This window comes from Python bivittatus, unplaced genomic scaffold, assembly GCF_059951505.1.
Source record: "Python bivittatus isolate LINGU-HERP-01145 unplaced genomic scaffold, Pbiv_v1 ctg000980_np1212, whole genome shotgun sequence".
In the NCBI taxonomy this organism is placed as follows: domain Eukaryota; kingdom Metazoa; phylum Chordata; class Lepidosauria; order Squamata; family Pythonidae; genus Python; species Python bivittatus.
Window position 1 is genome coordinate 11,206,520 of NW_028277125.1, and position 16,779 is coordinate 11,223,298.

The window sequence follows — 16,779 nt, forward strand, 5'->3', positions numbered from 1 at the left end:
AGGTAATTGCTATAGCAGTTTTGTAGAAGTGCAGAGGAAAAAAAGAAAGGAGAATACCATTTCCAGAATGAAAGTAGCCTCTCTTTCTCTGGCAAGGGAATTGTGAGTTGTTCTCTAAAGAAGATCTTTTCTTAAGAAAAACAACAGCAAAAGTAGTAGAAAGTATTTCAATTTATATCCAATATACTTTTTCTAGGTAGGACTGAGTTATTAATTCAAGTCCTGTGGGTATTTCTTTTTAGAAACATCATTTTGACTTCTTAGTTAATTTAATTTATTTCCAATATTTATAAACATTCAATTAAGACGCTGGACTGTGAAAGACAAAAGCAAGAATAAAACAAAAGCAAAGTAATAACACAATAGTAAATGATAAGATCCAATGCGTATCTAAGAGAAAGGCCCACAATCAATTTGCGCCAAATGCTCTGTGAAAAGTTTCTGTTTTAACTGCTCTGTGAAACGAAGGAAAGGAACCAGACATACCTCCAAGGGAAATGTGTTCCAGAGTGTGGGGGCTACCACAGAAAAGGCCTGCCATCTAGTCCTTATCCTATGTATTTTCTACAGGTAGCAGGTCCTGTCAAGATGTTTGGACCTTACAGGCAGATTTACTTTTGGGATGGTGGTACCTGATATATCCTGGAATGTTATAGGTCAGGGTTTCTCAACCTCGGCAACTTTAAGATGGGTGGACTTCAACTTCATGGCTGGCTGGGGGGGGGGAATTCTGGGAGTTGAAGTCCACCCATCTTAAAATTGCCGAGGTTGAGGAACCCTGTTATAGATGTTAACCAGGGCAGGTACCTTAACATAGACTTGATTTGATTATTATTTTAAATTTAGAGGCCACTTAGACTCCAGATAACTTTGGGTGGCATACATTTTAAAAATAAAACCAGTAAAATGAAAGGGAAAGTTTATGAACAAACACCATACCCCAAAGAAAAGCCAAGAAAGTCTCAGCAGCCACGCAACCGCCACACCTGGGAGCAAAGCCAAATCTTCAAAGAGTTTTTGAACCATGCGTGGGAACCGTATGGATCTCTGGAGGGATGCTCTCCCAGAGGGGAAGTGCCACAACAGAAAGCATGCTTCCTAAGTCCTGATAACATTGTTTAATTGAGGGGACCTGGCGTATGCCCACTCTGCCCGATCTTACTCGGTGGGCATAAATGATTGGAGATAGGTGGACCCTCAAATAATCAGGTCCTATGCCATGAAGGACTTTACAGGTGATAACTAGCACCTTGAATTGCACCAACTGGCAAACAGTGTAGCTTGCAAAGCAGAGGTGACAGATCAGCATACTGTGGTATGCCCATCATTGCTTGTAACACCACATTCTGGGCCAGCTGTAGCTTCTGAGTGATCTTTAAGGGCAGCCCATGTAGAGTAGATTCCAACAGCAAGTTCATCTTGCCAACAGCCTGGGTGCCACATTCTGTACCAGTTACAAGCTTCTGCATCATCTCCAAAGGCAGCCCCATGCAGAGTGCATTGCAACCATGTGATGATCAAGATGTGAGTTACAGTTGTCAGGGCATCCTGGTCTAAATAGGATCAGAACTAGCATACCAGCTGAAGCTGGACAAAGGTCCCCTTGGCTGTGGTTTCCACCTGCTGTTCAAACAGGAGCTGTGAATCCATGAGGACCTCCAAGGCCTTTGGTGGGAGTATGAAACTTCATTCACAGTAACTACCAGGATTAGTGTTGAGGGATTGCTCATAGGTTTACTGACAAATACCAACTCTGACTTGCTAAGATTTAAGCTGAGCTCATTTCCCTTCTCTAGCCCTTAACTGTTTCTAGATATTGATACAGCTTTCCATGGCATCTCTGGCTTAGCCTGGGGTAACAATGCATAGCTCAGTGTGATAATGACAGCTCATCCCAAACAGATGAGCTCACCTAGTTTTTCTACAGAGATGTTAAATAACATTGGGGAGGGCCCTGTGCCCTGAAAAACCATGCAATGTTTCTTATGAAGCACAGCAGCTTCATAAAATGGTGCTCCCAATTACCAATCCCTTCAGAAAGTTGATGGTATTGAATACAAGAAGTCTGATAAGACCAAGAGGGCCCACTTCCCCCATCTAGGTCCTGACTGCAGTAATTGACTAGAGTGACTAATGCTGTTTCCATCCCATAACTGGGCTTGAACCTGTACTGACAGGGATCCAGATAACTCATTTCCTCTAGCTGGATCCCTGCCATCTACTCAGCATTTCCTAAAAATAAAAGATTGGTGACCCAGCAAAAGTTGTCAGAAACACCTGAATCCAGAAAGGGCTTCTTGATGCACTCACTCATCACAGTGGATTTTGTCCAACAGGCATCCAGCCCAGACTGGATATGAGCGATTATGCCTGGAAAGATATAATTGAATTCACCTGGCAAACCTGCAGGCACCTTTTCTGCCCATATTCCCTAAAAAGATCTGGATAACTTTGAATGGGACCATTGGGAGCGATTCTGTGGCTGCGATAAGTGTAGAGAAGAATTGACACTCCATTGCTCTTAAAGCCACCATGTAGGCTTGAGTGAGAGCACTTACCAGTGTTTGTAAGTGCTAGTGCAAGATGAAACTGCCCACCATATTGTCACTTGCTGGGAAAATCTCAACATTCTCTCCGGAATCCTTCTGGATCCATTAATCACCACTGCCTAAGCAGAGAACCAGGGTGTCCATGATCTGCAGTTTGACAAGGAAGAAATTTGATCATGGCAAAGGACAGTTGTTGATGGCCTCCAGCTTTAGATCACATCTCATTTGCTCCATTATAAAGATCAGGTGCAGCATTTGTTTTCCCATGTATGTTGCAATTACCTGCAACAAGGCCATTATCACCATGGAAGCCTTGAATTCACAAGTTGCACTGGACCCTCCCATACAACATGGAGACGGAAGTCACCCAAGCATCAGGAATTCAAATACCAGCTCTGTGAAAGGCATGAAAGCTGGGAACTAGGTACACCAACAGCAGCCCTAGCTCGTCTCTGTGGCCCAATACCACCTGCAGGCAATTGTACCCAGCCACCACTGGAGCAGCGCTCCACAACACTACAGGTTTCCTCCCCAGCAGTCTCTGTTCTCTTCCTACAGTCCCTCTTAATCCATTTGGGTCTTCTCCAGTTCTTATTCACACTGACTTCAGAATGGCTTCTGGCACAGCTAGTGCTAAGTATCAGTGGTTGACACCTTCCTAGGAACACACCACACTCTCCTGCTCCATCAATGGTGGCTGCCAAATTCTTCTTACTATGTAGACAGATCCTACATTTACAGTCCTAATCAACAACATCAGCCATAGCCAGAGAATCAGAATTCCAAGACTCAGGTACCTGGTATAGCTGTTTAATTCTTAGTGGTGGTGATGACACACTTTCCCTGTAGTTCCACGACCGTCTTGCCAGCAATGCTGCCAATCCACAGGTACAATACTGGATTCTTCAAATTTTCCAGTGCATCTTTCCACTCTCTCCATATTTACGTTCCCCTCCTTGATTCATTCTGTTGACATCCATTACAATCCCCTTCATTTTGCAGGAATCCATCAGTAGTGTTACTATAGGTCTGTGGGCATGGGTGTGGGTATGTACAACTCCAAATCTGGTGTTGCATTGGGTCTCTAAATTCCCTAAACTGACTGTGACTTGGATGTAAGTTAAGGAAGCATGGCCTAGGTTAGTCTGCTATCCTTCCAATATATTTGAATTCGTTGGTTAAAGGAATTGTGGGGATTATTATTGTTACAATCATTCTTCTTTTAATCTGCTCCATATCTGAAGCTCTCCGAGTGGATCATAACACCAGAAGAACAACTCAGCTGGAGAGCATTAAGTTAGGGAAGACTAACCTCATCGTTAGTAATGCGATGACAGGAACTGTAGGGATCTGTCGACACTTGCCCTATGTTGTGAACTACTGAGCCTGAAATCGCTCCATGTATCAGTCTGACTATTAAATTATTCTGGGTAGGAAAGAGGATAGGAGGGCTTTGGGCTCTAGGTGAGCTTGGATAGAACAACAAACTCTTTTTAGTCTCTGGCATTATATCATTGATGGTATCTCAGGCCTAAGTTCTACCACAGTGGCTGATGTGGGTCTTCTGGGCTGTGTGGCCGTGTTCTGGAAGTTTTGTTTCCTAACGTTTCGCCAGCATCTGTGACTGGCATCTTCAGAGAGCAGGAGCACAGACAGGAGCAGTTCTCTCTGTCACTGTGCTCCTGCTCTCTGAAGATGCCAGTCACAGATGCTGGTGAAATGTTAGGAAACAAAACTTCCAGAACACGGCCACACAGCCCGGAAGACCCACACCAGCCATCGTATTCCGGCCGTGAAAGCCTTCGACAATACATTCTACCACAGTCTCCAACAGTTCACATCTCAGTCCAGACAGGTCTGTTCTTGCCTTTGCAAGATAAAGAAGAAAATACAAGAAAAAGAACAACAGCAAAAACTATGTAGAAAGAGAAAGACTGGAAAGCTTAAGCTAGCTGAGAAATCCTTGTTCTATCTGCTTGTTCTATATGGGTGGCATGCCAGTTTTATGTGGACTATGTGTAAACTGTCTATATCAAGACTACAGAGGATTTTCTAGCAATGGTGGAGGAGGGAGAAACTTGGGAGATTTGAAGGCTTTCTAGGAAGGTTCATATGTAGTGGTAAGCCTTGTTCAAAGCTTGGGCTTAACTCTTACCTGGGTGAGACTTCTTTTTGGACTGTGTCGCTTCAGATTTGCACGGGGTGGGGGGAGAGAAATCATGCCATTTCTATTATTGTTGCTGTACAACAAATAAAACAACGTTAAAACAATGATAGCACAAGTGAACTGTAAAAGCTGAAGTCATCTTAAACATTAACATCACATCTTTAAAAAACACAAGACCATCTTAAGCATGAAAACCACAATAAAGCAGGAGAAAACATTGAAATAGCTCATTGCAGGAGATTTACATGATTGGATACTAACTATGGCTCCATATCACCACTTTGTAGACTTTGGTAGTTGATAGCATATCTAAATAAATAAATAAATAAATAAATACCTAATCAGGGGATACTGAAAGCTAGTACAAATTCAGCCTTAATCAAAAGCCATAATAGTTCTGTTGACTATAGGAGAGAAATCCAACATTCATACAGTCACTATTTTTGTTACTCCCCAATATACAATATCACTGCACATTTTTGAATTTCATGAATCAGGGAGATTGGTTAGAATGAGAAAAAAGAGGGAAGGAGAAAAATGTGACTGACCTTGGAACGATCTCTTCACCAGCTTACATGGCTAGATGGAGTAATGAATGCCTTCCGAGATGCACACTGGATTTTACCAAATGCAGAGCAGAGTTATGTTGTGCAGAAAGTTCTCTCTCTGTGCCTGCTGGGAAGTACAAATAAGTAAATGACTATAAATTTTCCATTTCTGGAAATATAATTTCCAGCTGTTAAAGTCAGTGGTTTCTCTTCCTCTTACAACCTAACAAGATGTACAGATCCCTTGATTGATGAAAAACAGACCAGAAATAAACTCTAGCTTTTACATCAGTAAACTGTATATAAGTTGGACTGTTCCTCTAAGGTAGCAAAAGGCAAAGCTCAGTTGAGTAGGATTAGCTAATGATGGGAAGGAATGAACTCAGGACAGGCAGAAGGTAACACTTTTAAATGACATAGAGTTATCCCATGATATTTACTACCAATATATACTAGCAATGGCCATCAGTGTGAATAGCTTTAAAAGGAAATTAGACAACTTCCCAGATGGAGCTAACCATGGGTGCCAGTCATGATATTTGTATGTTACCAGCAATATCAAAGGAAAAAGAATATTGCATTGTTTCCTGGCTTAGGGGCCTCCCAGAAGAATCTGATAGACCACAATAGAGACAGAAACCTGGATTAGACAGGTTTTCATCTTACGTTCTTTAACTCTGTAACTTCTTTTGTTTAGCCAGCTTAGATGGAAGCAAATTCATGGGGTTCAGAAGTAGCCCAAGTATCAACTTGGGCTTTGAGATCTTTCATAGAGGACCTTTTCTATCTGGGGTGTCCTTGCAGACTGATTGAAAGGACCTTTTCAGTGGCAATACTTACGTTCTCAAATACCTTCACCGTAGAGGTTCACTTGTCACCTGCTTTGTTGTCTTTTTAACAGCAGGCTTTCTCCTTTTCTTTGGTCCCTTGGCATTTCAATCTCTTTTAGTGTTTTATTTGATTGTAGCTTAATAGTTTTATTTTTTGCATTTTGATTTTTAAGATGCATACTTCCATTCTTTACTGTATTAAATGCATTTCATTTGTCTCGTGTTGAGAGTGGAAAAGAAAAACAAAATCTCTTGCAAGCTGGCCTGAGAAATTTTGATTATAGGGGAACCTATAAATGCTTTTAGCCAGAAATGCAATTCACAAAATTAACATGCACATTTTCTTGAAAAAACAGTGTTCTCTCTTGTCTTCCCTTTTGAAAAGGGAGGATGTGCATAACTCACTGTCCTATCCATGAAGAGGAGCTCATCTTTTATGACATGGCCCACCCAGTCTGGAATGCCTTACCCCAGGAGATCCACCAAGTGCCCTTTTGCTTTAGTTTTTCAGGGGTTTTCCCCAACGTAATTTGAAAAAAATGGTGCTGTTGCATAATAGTTCTTGTTGCTCCTGCTCCTGCTGCATAGATATAACATTGACTGATATAATCCACAAATGATTATATCTACTTCATTTAATTATGTATGTATATTTCTGTGTTGCTTTGATGGCTCTTGGTTTTTGTCTTTGTGTGTGTTTTGGGAGAAAAATGACACACTTAAAAACAAGTTAAAGCAATATTAACATGCAGGTTTGTAGTTTGAGGTATACATGCTAGTAATGATCATTGAATTCAGCCAAACTGACATCCAGGTAAACATGCATTGGATTGCCTTTATAGATAGGAGAACATCTGGTGATGATGACATGGACTGTGGCATTTTTTGTTACTTTATTACAGGGGAAATTTGTATGATGGAATAATCCTTGCTGACGTGGATGGATACTTTGCTGAGATTGTACTGCATATCAGCCCAGTACATATTATAATGAGATCATGTTTACCAGTTATCAGTGAATTTATTCTATACAAAACTGATAAGGAAAGTGTGCATTTTTCTCAAAGGTGGCTTTGCCAAGGTCACACAAAGCTTGTTCCTAAATCTTGATGCAGAAAAGAGATATGCAACTTTCTTGAAACTGGATGCTATAGTCTTTCTTGACTACCCATCAAAAGTTGGAGGGTAAGTGACTGGTAACACCAGCAACTATCAGCAACTCCTTAAAGCAGATGTATATTTTCCTGAAACCATGCAATTGCCTCCCATAACTGCAATGTGATTCTGGGAAATGTTGTATTTTAAACCAGTGCTACATGCTTACCCATGCCTGCTCCAAAGCATCTTTTTCCCTTCAAATTTGAACTGAGATACAACCTTAATTATTATGCTACCAGAGTGGACAGGACAGGAAGCTGTGTGTGTGTGTGTGTGAGAGGGAGGGAGGAATTGGGGAATGATTAAAGCTGTCATCTTATTTTTAAATGCCCCCCCAGACAGATTTTTTTACAGGGGTGAAATGAATGTCTTAAGCTTTTGTGAAGCGCAAGAGATACCTTTTGCCCCTTAAAAACCTCCCCTGAAAAAATGAGCTAAAAGTTTGGGCTAAGAGTTATTAATATCCTTATTCTGCATATTTCATCTGTATCTCTTTTCTATCTGGTTGTCATCATTGGATCTTCCGGAGTGAAGTCATAACTTCATTTTGGAATGTGAGGAGGGCTTCTTCCTTTGTTTCTTCTCTAGTCTGTTACCTCTTGTCAGATTAATTGCATTGATGGACCAACAGTTTGAGGGCTAAGCAACATATATTCCCCCCCCCATTTTTAAATGTCCTTCTTCCCCATTTGGAAGAGAAAGTAGTCTAAGCCTTCAACCCCAGATGTCCCCAGTGAAATCACTGGGTAATCAGTGCCCAGAATCACATTCATTCTCACTCCAGCTACATTTCTACCTGAAGGTAATTTTTTCTCCTGGGGAAAATAGCAACTGAGTAAAAAAAATAAAAAATAAAAAAAATGGCTGTAATCTGTTTTGCCTTCCTCCATGACTCAGATTGGAGGGGCTCATTCCAGATTGCTGCCCCAAGGCCCTTTCTTTTCTTTTTTAAATTATTGGCCTGTTTGCTCATGTCTTTTCAACATACTCAGTCTAACACTTGGCTGGACTGTCTTATAACAGATGGAGGGAAAAGCTCAGTTTGACTCACTTTTTCTATACTTCTTCTATATTGCACTGTTCCATAAACTTTCATAAATTCTCATCCTGGTTGCTTTTTGCTAAACTAGAAAGACCAAACAAACTAGCTATTTTCCCTTCCTAATATAACAATTCAAATTCAGACCAACAGGCACCTGACATTCACTAGCAAATCTCCTCTGTCATTTCATGGAAAATTAGTGGTGATATGTTATTTATTAGAGGGATCCTCAACACAATCAGAATTTCGACACAGAATGGCTGTATGATCAACCTCGCCAACCACAAAACATCAAGGTAGGCTTCTCGCGATTGCCATTATCCCAGAATGCTTCCCAGGAGCTCATCTTACTTTTGAATTTTATCTAGGCTCAACTCAAAGGACCTATCCATACAGTCTTCTTGGCAACAAAACAGAGGTTGTTTGCCATTGTCTTCATGTATTTTTTTTCCTCCTTCCCAACTCTGACATTTCTTGTTGGTCTACCATCCAAATACTAACCAATTAGCTTTTCAAGATCAGCCAAGATCAGCTAAATTCTGGCACTCAAATATAGCATTCACTATTTTTACTTTCTAAGAATGCCCCTGGGAGCTGCACAAGGGCCAAAAGAATTGTTGGCAATACAGATTATGCCTCAGCTTTCTGCATTTTGCTTTGCAGCATGGCCTTTCCCCTGTTCATTTGCTTGTTTTAAATTAAAGTATTTTTAAAAAGCAAAGGCCATTTTTTTTTGTTTTTGTTTTTAAACAAGCCAGATCGGCAGCAAGGAGCATGTTACCATACCCACTGGGTCCCTTTGCAGCACCAGGGTTTCTTATTGGTGCATTTTGCCTGAGTGAGTGGAAGGGAAGTAGAAAACGGAGTCATTGCTATTTTAACGGCATGCATGTCTTGCAAATCTTTTCTCCCATCTCTACCCCACTTTACATTCAAGAAGAGTATAGTTTCCTCATCTGTGTTCCTGTGCGGTCTGTAATATGGGGAAGGAGGCCTATCTTAGCAGATGCTTAGATTGCCTAGATGTCACCTCTTCCCCCAACCTCTTTCACCCATGAAAATTGCAAAAAAAAAAAAAAAAAGGAAATGACTTGCACTTATTGAGGATAGCTGTCTTGGAACAAAGATGTAAGAAGTGCAAACCATGGGGTAGAACGTACCTTCTTTATTATAGCTGCTCTGCAATACTAGGGTTCCTTGTAAATGGTATTTCCAGAAGAAGGAAAGAAAGGGAAAAGGAAGAGAGGTTTAAGAAAGGATTATTACTTGAACTAAGCTAGAGAGAGACTTGCAATATTGCTACCAAAATCTCTTCCTTATAAGATGGACAATGATCGAACATTACTAGTGCAATGGCTTTTTTTCCCAAACCAGGTAGGAGAAAAGGATACCTTTGCAGAATCTAATGTTGAACTATGGCCAAGAGGTGGTTGCAAAAAATGGGAAAATTAGAGTAAACAGTGTAGTTTATCTTGTGGGTCAGGGCTTGGCAACCTTTTCAGAAACGACTTAAAAAATAAACAAATGGTAATAACTTATGAGACCTCTTACAAGACTGTAGCTTCCACACCCCTAAGAGCTCATGTGATCTCACAGAAGAATGCTGATATCTCATGGGACTTCTAATTTCTCAGGTGAAATCTTGGATAATCTCCTGCAAAAACCTTGCAATCTCATGAGATTTAGCAATGTCATAAGATTTTAACTATTCTTTTTAATTACAGTTTTATTTAACTAGGGTTCTGTAGGTGCCCTCCAGGAATGGCATAGGTGATTTAGCTACCACAGGTGCCATGTCTGATCCATTTTTTAATAAATTAAGGGCTGATCTAAATTTTTGACATTGTTAGTGCCAAAGACCATAAAAGAGTCAGAATCTGCTAGAGTCCAGAATTTCATATATAGGTAGGACCATCTTTTGGGATTTGTGCCAGGCTACCACTAGGAAAGAATGGTGTCAACAGTATTTCATAATCTGATCCTGCATATTAAGGAATCTTATTTTTGACTCATGTGCCTTCCATATTTAAGCAGCATTCAAACATACTCATTTTCCTGAGTATCATTCCAGTCACCTAAAGTGATTGAATATAAGGTAAAAAATTCCTGCTGGTAAGATTTATACAAAAGTAGAACAGAGTAGCTAAGGAGGGTGTGGGTTCTCCATCTCCATCTCTTTTGAAGGAGAGGCTGACCACCTCTCACTGATGGTTTAATTGGTTTTCCTGCACATGGTTGAGGGGTGACTATATGATCCTTGTGCTCACTTTCAACTCTATAATTCTATGAGTCCATAATAGATAGAGGTAGAGTGTATATGACTAGCTGGTGTTACGTATAATATATAGGTATAGTATATATAATTGAACAATCAACCTGGGCCATAGGTGCCTGATATAATCTATAATGATGTCATTTATGTCATAAAGTCATCACTCAAATTATGCCAATTACATCATTCACATTTTTTGTGTGATGGCATTGTAATACATGCCACTTATTCCTTATGCTGCCTGCCCCATGGATGCCTGTGGTCTGGGCAGAGCAGACGGTCCAGAAGTGAGGATGCTTCAGTGCTTGGCAACCATTTCTAGATGCCTATAAGCTACAGTATCTCATTATGTGGGCAAAAATAACAGCCAGTTCTATGGCATCATAAATACTAACACATTTATAGTTGCGTAAGTGTTCATGAATCAAAGGTGACTTCTTAAGATGCATGGACTAGACTATGTTCCTTGCATCTGATCCATGAGAATTAATGCGATAATAAATGTGTTAGACTCTTGCTTGCTTTTGCTTCTAGAGATTCATCCAGTTACCTTTTTGAGAAATCTATCTATCTATCTATCTATCTATCTATCTATCTATCTATCTATCTATCTATCTATCTATCTAGTCACTTCCCCACCTGCATCTCTTTTTTTCTGCTGTGTCCCATGATATTGCCTTCATCTCTTCTTTAGACGATGGGTGAAGTAATCCTTACACCAGTATTAAAACAGTATTTTTCTACTTATTTTGACACGACCTAAGGGTAGTAAGGAATGTAAATCTCTTAGCCTTTGTCATCCATTACCCTGGAGGGAAAGCAGGTGACCACCATGATTTGAAACACAGTCCACAGAGGCAGGATAAGAATCAGTAGTGGGGACAGTAAATTTCATGCCAGTATAGCTTTCTGCTGACTCAGAGATGGGTGGAGGCGGTTCATTTCAGCTGTGGGGAAAAGCCCTCATTCCCCATGCAGTGAAATAAGAAACTCCTAACTCTGTACATAAAAGCATGCACTTACAATTCAGCCATAAGACAGTAAATTATCTGTTCTACTCAATGACATCTCAGGCATACACTCCTTACTCCATTTATGCTTTTCTGTGCAAGCTTGTAAAGAATAATTGTGGTTTTGTATCGTTGATCTTTGGTGTCATTCTAGTTTTTCAAGAATACTTGTGTGGAAACTTACAAGGAGAGGATAAAAAGAAAAGAAAAACATGAAGTAATGGTATGGCAAGTATGTCTGGTCCTTCTCATGTGTGTGTGTGTGTGTGCGTGTGTGTGTGCGCGCCCGTGTGCGTGCACTTTTGCAATTATTGCATAATAGTGCAGAGAAAAAAGGAAGAAAAGGGAGGGGGTGACTCAGAAACAAAAGAAACTGAAATCCTACCTCTCAGAGGAGATTAACCTTTGTCAGCCTGGGGACAGTTGGTGTTGTAAGCAATAGATGCGAAGGATTCCAGGTTGGGGACAGAAAGTTCTTCCCTCTTTTTTCTGTTGTCCCAAGGACAGTGCTAAGAAGATCCAAGTGTGCTTTGCAACAGGAAAGGAGGAAGAAAATTTCAATGCATGGTAGATGGGCCAGATTAATTTCCCTTGAAAATCAAAGGGAGTGATCTCCTCATGGTCCTTAGCTTGTGGAAGAAACCAGGAAGTGCTTCTCCCCCTTTGATGCCAAAATATCCTGTAGGTGAGCTCACATATTCTAGTATACTACCATTTCTTTAGCTATGGCTTGCTGACAAAGACATAATACCTTGGTTCATACATGGCACTAACCCCCAAACTGTACTTTATAATCCACAGTTTCTGCATTCACACGTATAACATGAAGCCACAACTGAACCTGATGGCTTAGTATCATGTGTGAATCCAGCCAGTGGGAACTATCGTTTACTGTCTGAAATGGTGAACTCCTAATATAACAGATATCTAACCTGAGGCGCCGCCATCTGTGGCCCCCAAAAGCTTTGAGAAGAGGTCCCACAGGCCCTCCTAAAGTTGCTTGTTTGGTTGCTTATTGCCACTACAGTTGTCTGTTTCCACAGTGTGGAAAGCATGCTAATTTCTTTTATAATTTGCTTCCACTGCATGAGATCAGAAGTGATTGTAGTTAGGTGAACTTCCAGTTTCTGCTAGAATCCTTCTGTCAGCCCTCCAAAGTAGATCAGACTTGGAATCCAATGTCATGTAGGTCAGTACTACTTTTATTATAAGGTTATAGTAACAGAATCTTGCAAGTCTTAGTGTGCTTCCCCCCTCCCTCCCTTTATCTTCATGAGAACTAGGGAGAGTCTTCCCTGAGATGTTTACTCAGGTTATATTCCTGCTCTGGACTCAGTCCTTTTTCATCTGACCATTGTCTTGGTAGCAGCTCTTCCTCCTGCCCCTCTTCTCTCTACAACTTCCTGATAAGGTTTAAGGGATTCCGTACAATGTTTTTTTGCTTCCTTTTGAATGGGTCTTTCATTATAATACAAGCTCCACCATAAGGACACTTCCATGTAGGGTCAACTAAAGCTGGTGGACAATTCATTTCTATTGCCTGATTTTTATTAAGTCCAAGATGGCAACTATGTTACATTTTCTGCAGAAAAAGTTAAGGGTGGAGATGAATTATATATGGCGAGTAGGCATAAGAGATATAGTTAATTGAATTGAATTAAATGTAAATACAATTATGTTTAGCTTTAGTCCTGATCCTGCTCATTTTCTTGTCCTGGCCCCACTCTTTTTTGGGATGCAGCCCCCACCATGCCATCCAAAGATGCTGTGTGAGTGTTGCCTCCAAAATGTTTTGTTTCTCTCAACTCCTGGCTGTGATTCTTTGTTTTTAGTGAATCAGGTAACCCGAATGCTGATATAATGGCAACTGTCCCAGAAGAACAGTTTGTAGGTTGCTGGCTTCAGCAGAGTCATTAGCCAGTTGGCTGTGTTCTTATTTGGTCCTAGTTGAGATGACTCCTGCTTCCATCATTAGCTTTTGGCTGCTCCCCATAAAATCAGCAATTCCACATTCACTTTGATCATTCTATAGAAAGGGCTAGGAGATGCTCCTTTCAGTCTCCATCGCTAGCCAAAGCTTCTGCGTCCAAGAAATCTATAATTTTGCATGAACCATTAATATGCAAATGGGGACACCCTCAGCAACCTCCCTCCAATCAAACTGAATGACCAGGCCTATGGATTTGCAGTTCAGCACCTGGAAATTGAATAGAAATATTCAGAGCTTCTGTTAGGGTTCTGAAGTGCTTGGAACATCTCCCACTGTCAGCCTTGGATAAAGTGTAAATGATCTAGATAGGCTTCTGCTATTAAACCCCACTGAAAGGAGACAGGCAGTTAAAAAGGGTGGTCATCTGCATATAGAGGAAAAATATCTTCCTGATCCTGTCTCTCCTTTCTTCTTCCAAGAGTTTTTCCTCATATCATACCATTTTCAGACAATCTCATAATTTGCATTAAGAGCTTTCTTTTGAAACTGGAAACTTTTGAAGCCAGAAACTGGGGCTCATTGTGTGTTATGTTCAATGCAGCCGACCTCCAAGATTTTATTAGTGCAATATTCCCAAGGCTCTAAAAGCAGAGATATGAAACAGTACTAAAGAACTGGGTAGGGTGAAGATACAATCCTTCCCTGCTTTTTTTTTTTTTTTTTTGGCCAACATTACTATCTTTTTCTCTTCAAATAATAAAAGAAGAAAGGCTGGACTATAAATAAAATACTGTTAATAAGTGACCAATAGCATTTTATTCAGTTTGGGATAAGATTCAGGAATGATAATGTCATGTACACAACAATGTTATACAGACTAAGGTCATATAGCCCAAAGTGGCCCCTGAAAGATCTGGGTGTGGCCCTCAGACATCTCCCATTGTTGTTAGTAAGTTATAATTTAAATATCAGGAGGGGGGTATTATTATATGCATGACTGAAGAATAATTGTGTCAGCTGTCAAGATTCTCCCAGACTAATAGCTGAATGGAAAGCTCCCAGGCAGTGATTCAAGGACACAAGTCCAATAAGAAAGGTTTTATTACAAATATTAGAAAAGCTGTTAGTAAGAAGAAAATCAACAAACTGGAAGAATCTAGCCATACAGAGAGAAACAGAGAGAGAACCCAAATCTCAAGTTCAAACCTTATGGGGCTGAAGGAGCTGTTCACCCATGCATACCTCTGCTTCTGATGTTTTCCAATCTAGCCCTCACAAATTCATATCAAATTTAAATTTTATCCTGGCCTTGCCTGCTTACTTTTGAGAGTGCAGCCTCTGCACACCACTCAAAAGGCAACTGTGTCAAAGTTGTATATGCAGCCCTGTCTTATGGTAAGGTCTACTTTGGACTACTATGAGGTGTTCGATGTGGACCATCCCTTGAAAATGGTTCAAAAGGTTCAGTTGGTTTGGAATTCAGATGTGAGGGTTCAGACTCTCATTTACGTAGATGCAACCAGCATACAGTACATCAGTTCACAGGGAATGTTTTTGGTTCCCTATTATTTTCTAGCCTAGTTCAAAGTACAGATGGACACCTTTTCAAGCCCCAGCAGTCTGAAGAAACATCTCAATTGTCCTGCTCATACATTTAGACCTTCAGTGATGGCTTATCTTCATGTTCCACCATGGGAGAGCTATATTTGACATCTATAACATTCAATACCTTGTAACATTCAATAAAATATTACAGAAACTGAGTCTTTTAAAGGGGGGGAAATGGAAGTGAGAAATCTCTGTGCCTGTTTAGCTAAATGCTTGTCATTTGATTATTAGGGATCCCCACCCCACTGTACCTCACATTTAAAAGGATTGGATGCAATCAATTTGGGCTTTATCTTTTACAATGATTGTACATGTTGTTGCGATCATTTCACATGACAAAAATCAGTTTAAGATTTTTTTTAAAAAAATGTCTGCAATGAGAACATGATGAACCAAGTTCTCTCTCTCTCTTTTCCCTGAAAACAGAGAACAGTGGACAGCCTAGTTCCTAGGTTTGTGGTCATGTGTTAAACGTACACATCAGGAGACTGGTGATCTGGGCCAACATTTCTCCAAAATATAAAAGTAGTGCTGTGTAGAAAAATTACTCTGCATTTTTTCCTCTGCCATTCTCATTTCATTTAGTGAAAGTGAATTTGCTTTGAAAATTTTGTGTGCTGGTTAGCTGCATTTTTAAGCATAGGGGGCTATGTGGAATACTGATCTGGTCACAACCAATGGGAATTGTGGTTCAGGTCACAGGTTCCCCAATCTTTAATTATGCACAGGAGGTAAGGTCCTGATTTCCTCCTTCTCTCAAATACGCACGTATGACCACACCCATACAAACACCATTCACTAAAGGACTGAAAATAATTAGCTATTAAGGCTTCATTTGTGTCCTGATTTGCAGCAGGAACCTAGCTTCTAGAATAAATGTTTTGCCTGCAAAAGATTCTGAGCATCTTAAGGTAGGGCTGGAAAATTCAGCATATACCAAGGGTATATTCCACGGGTTCACCTTCTCTAGTCCAAGTCTTGTCTTGGGTATGATTCCCAGAACTCCTCCAAAAGTTGCCACTGAGTTGTAATTATGATAGGAGAAAATCATTAGATACATGAGGAGTAATCATACAGGTAGTCCTTGCTTAGCGACCACAATTGGGACCAGCAACTCTGTCACTAAGTGCTGCAGGCCCTAAGCAGAAAATCAAGTGACCGTGATGGGCTTATGACCTTGCTTTCCCTTCAGTTGTTAAGTGAGAAATCATGTGACTACAATTTATGATTTTACTTCTGCCTTCTCTATTAACTCTGCTTGTCGCAAGCCGGTTGTGAAGCGCCTGAGTGGTTATCCCATGACTGCGGGATGTTGCATCAGTCATAAATGTGAGGGTTGTCTGCCCAACTATTTTTTTACACCATCGTAACTTCAAATGGCTGCTAAACAAGGCAGATGGTAAGTGAGGACTACCTGTAATTAGTGTCATTAATTTGTTTCATTTAAATTTATCTTAAGTCCTGGCTTTGCCTACTTCTTGGCCAAACCATTTACATCATCATCATCATCATCATCATCATCATCATCATCATCATCATTAACATGGCATAGGGCCTGGTTACTTGAGGGACTGCCTGTTTCCCATAAATCTGCCTGGCTGATTTGATCCTGCAGTGTTGGCAAACTCTGGGTTCCTTCGATTAAACAATGTCATCTCTCAGGAT

General features: G+C 40.5%; 1 long non-coding RNA gene across 2 annotated transcripts in view; it reads right to left on the reverse strand.

Moving 5' to 3' along the window:
- Positions 1 to 205: 205 nt before the first annotated feature.
- Positions 206 to 16,779, reverse strand: part of LOC112541561 (uncharacterized) — a 49,963-nt gene continuing 33,389 nt past the window's right edge. The window contains exons 2-7 of one of the 2 annotated variants that reach the window (XR_015794382.1): positions 11,962 to 12,104; positions 9,455 to 9,490; positions 5,265 to 5,391; positions 4,705 to 4,789; positions 3,347 to 3,515; positions 206 to 2,696 (exon numbers count right to left, since the gene is read on the reverse strand). This is a non-coding gene — a long non-coding RNA (uncharacterized LOC112541561). The remainder of the gene's footprint in view (positions 2,697 to 3,346; positions 3,516 to 4,704; positions 4,790 to 5,264; positions 5,392 to 9,454; positions 9,491 to 11,961; positions 12,105 to 16,779) is intronic. The other variant, XR_015794383.1, reaches the window with a different exon arrangement.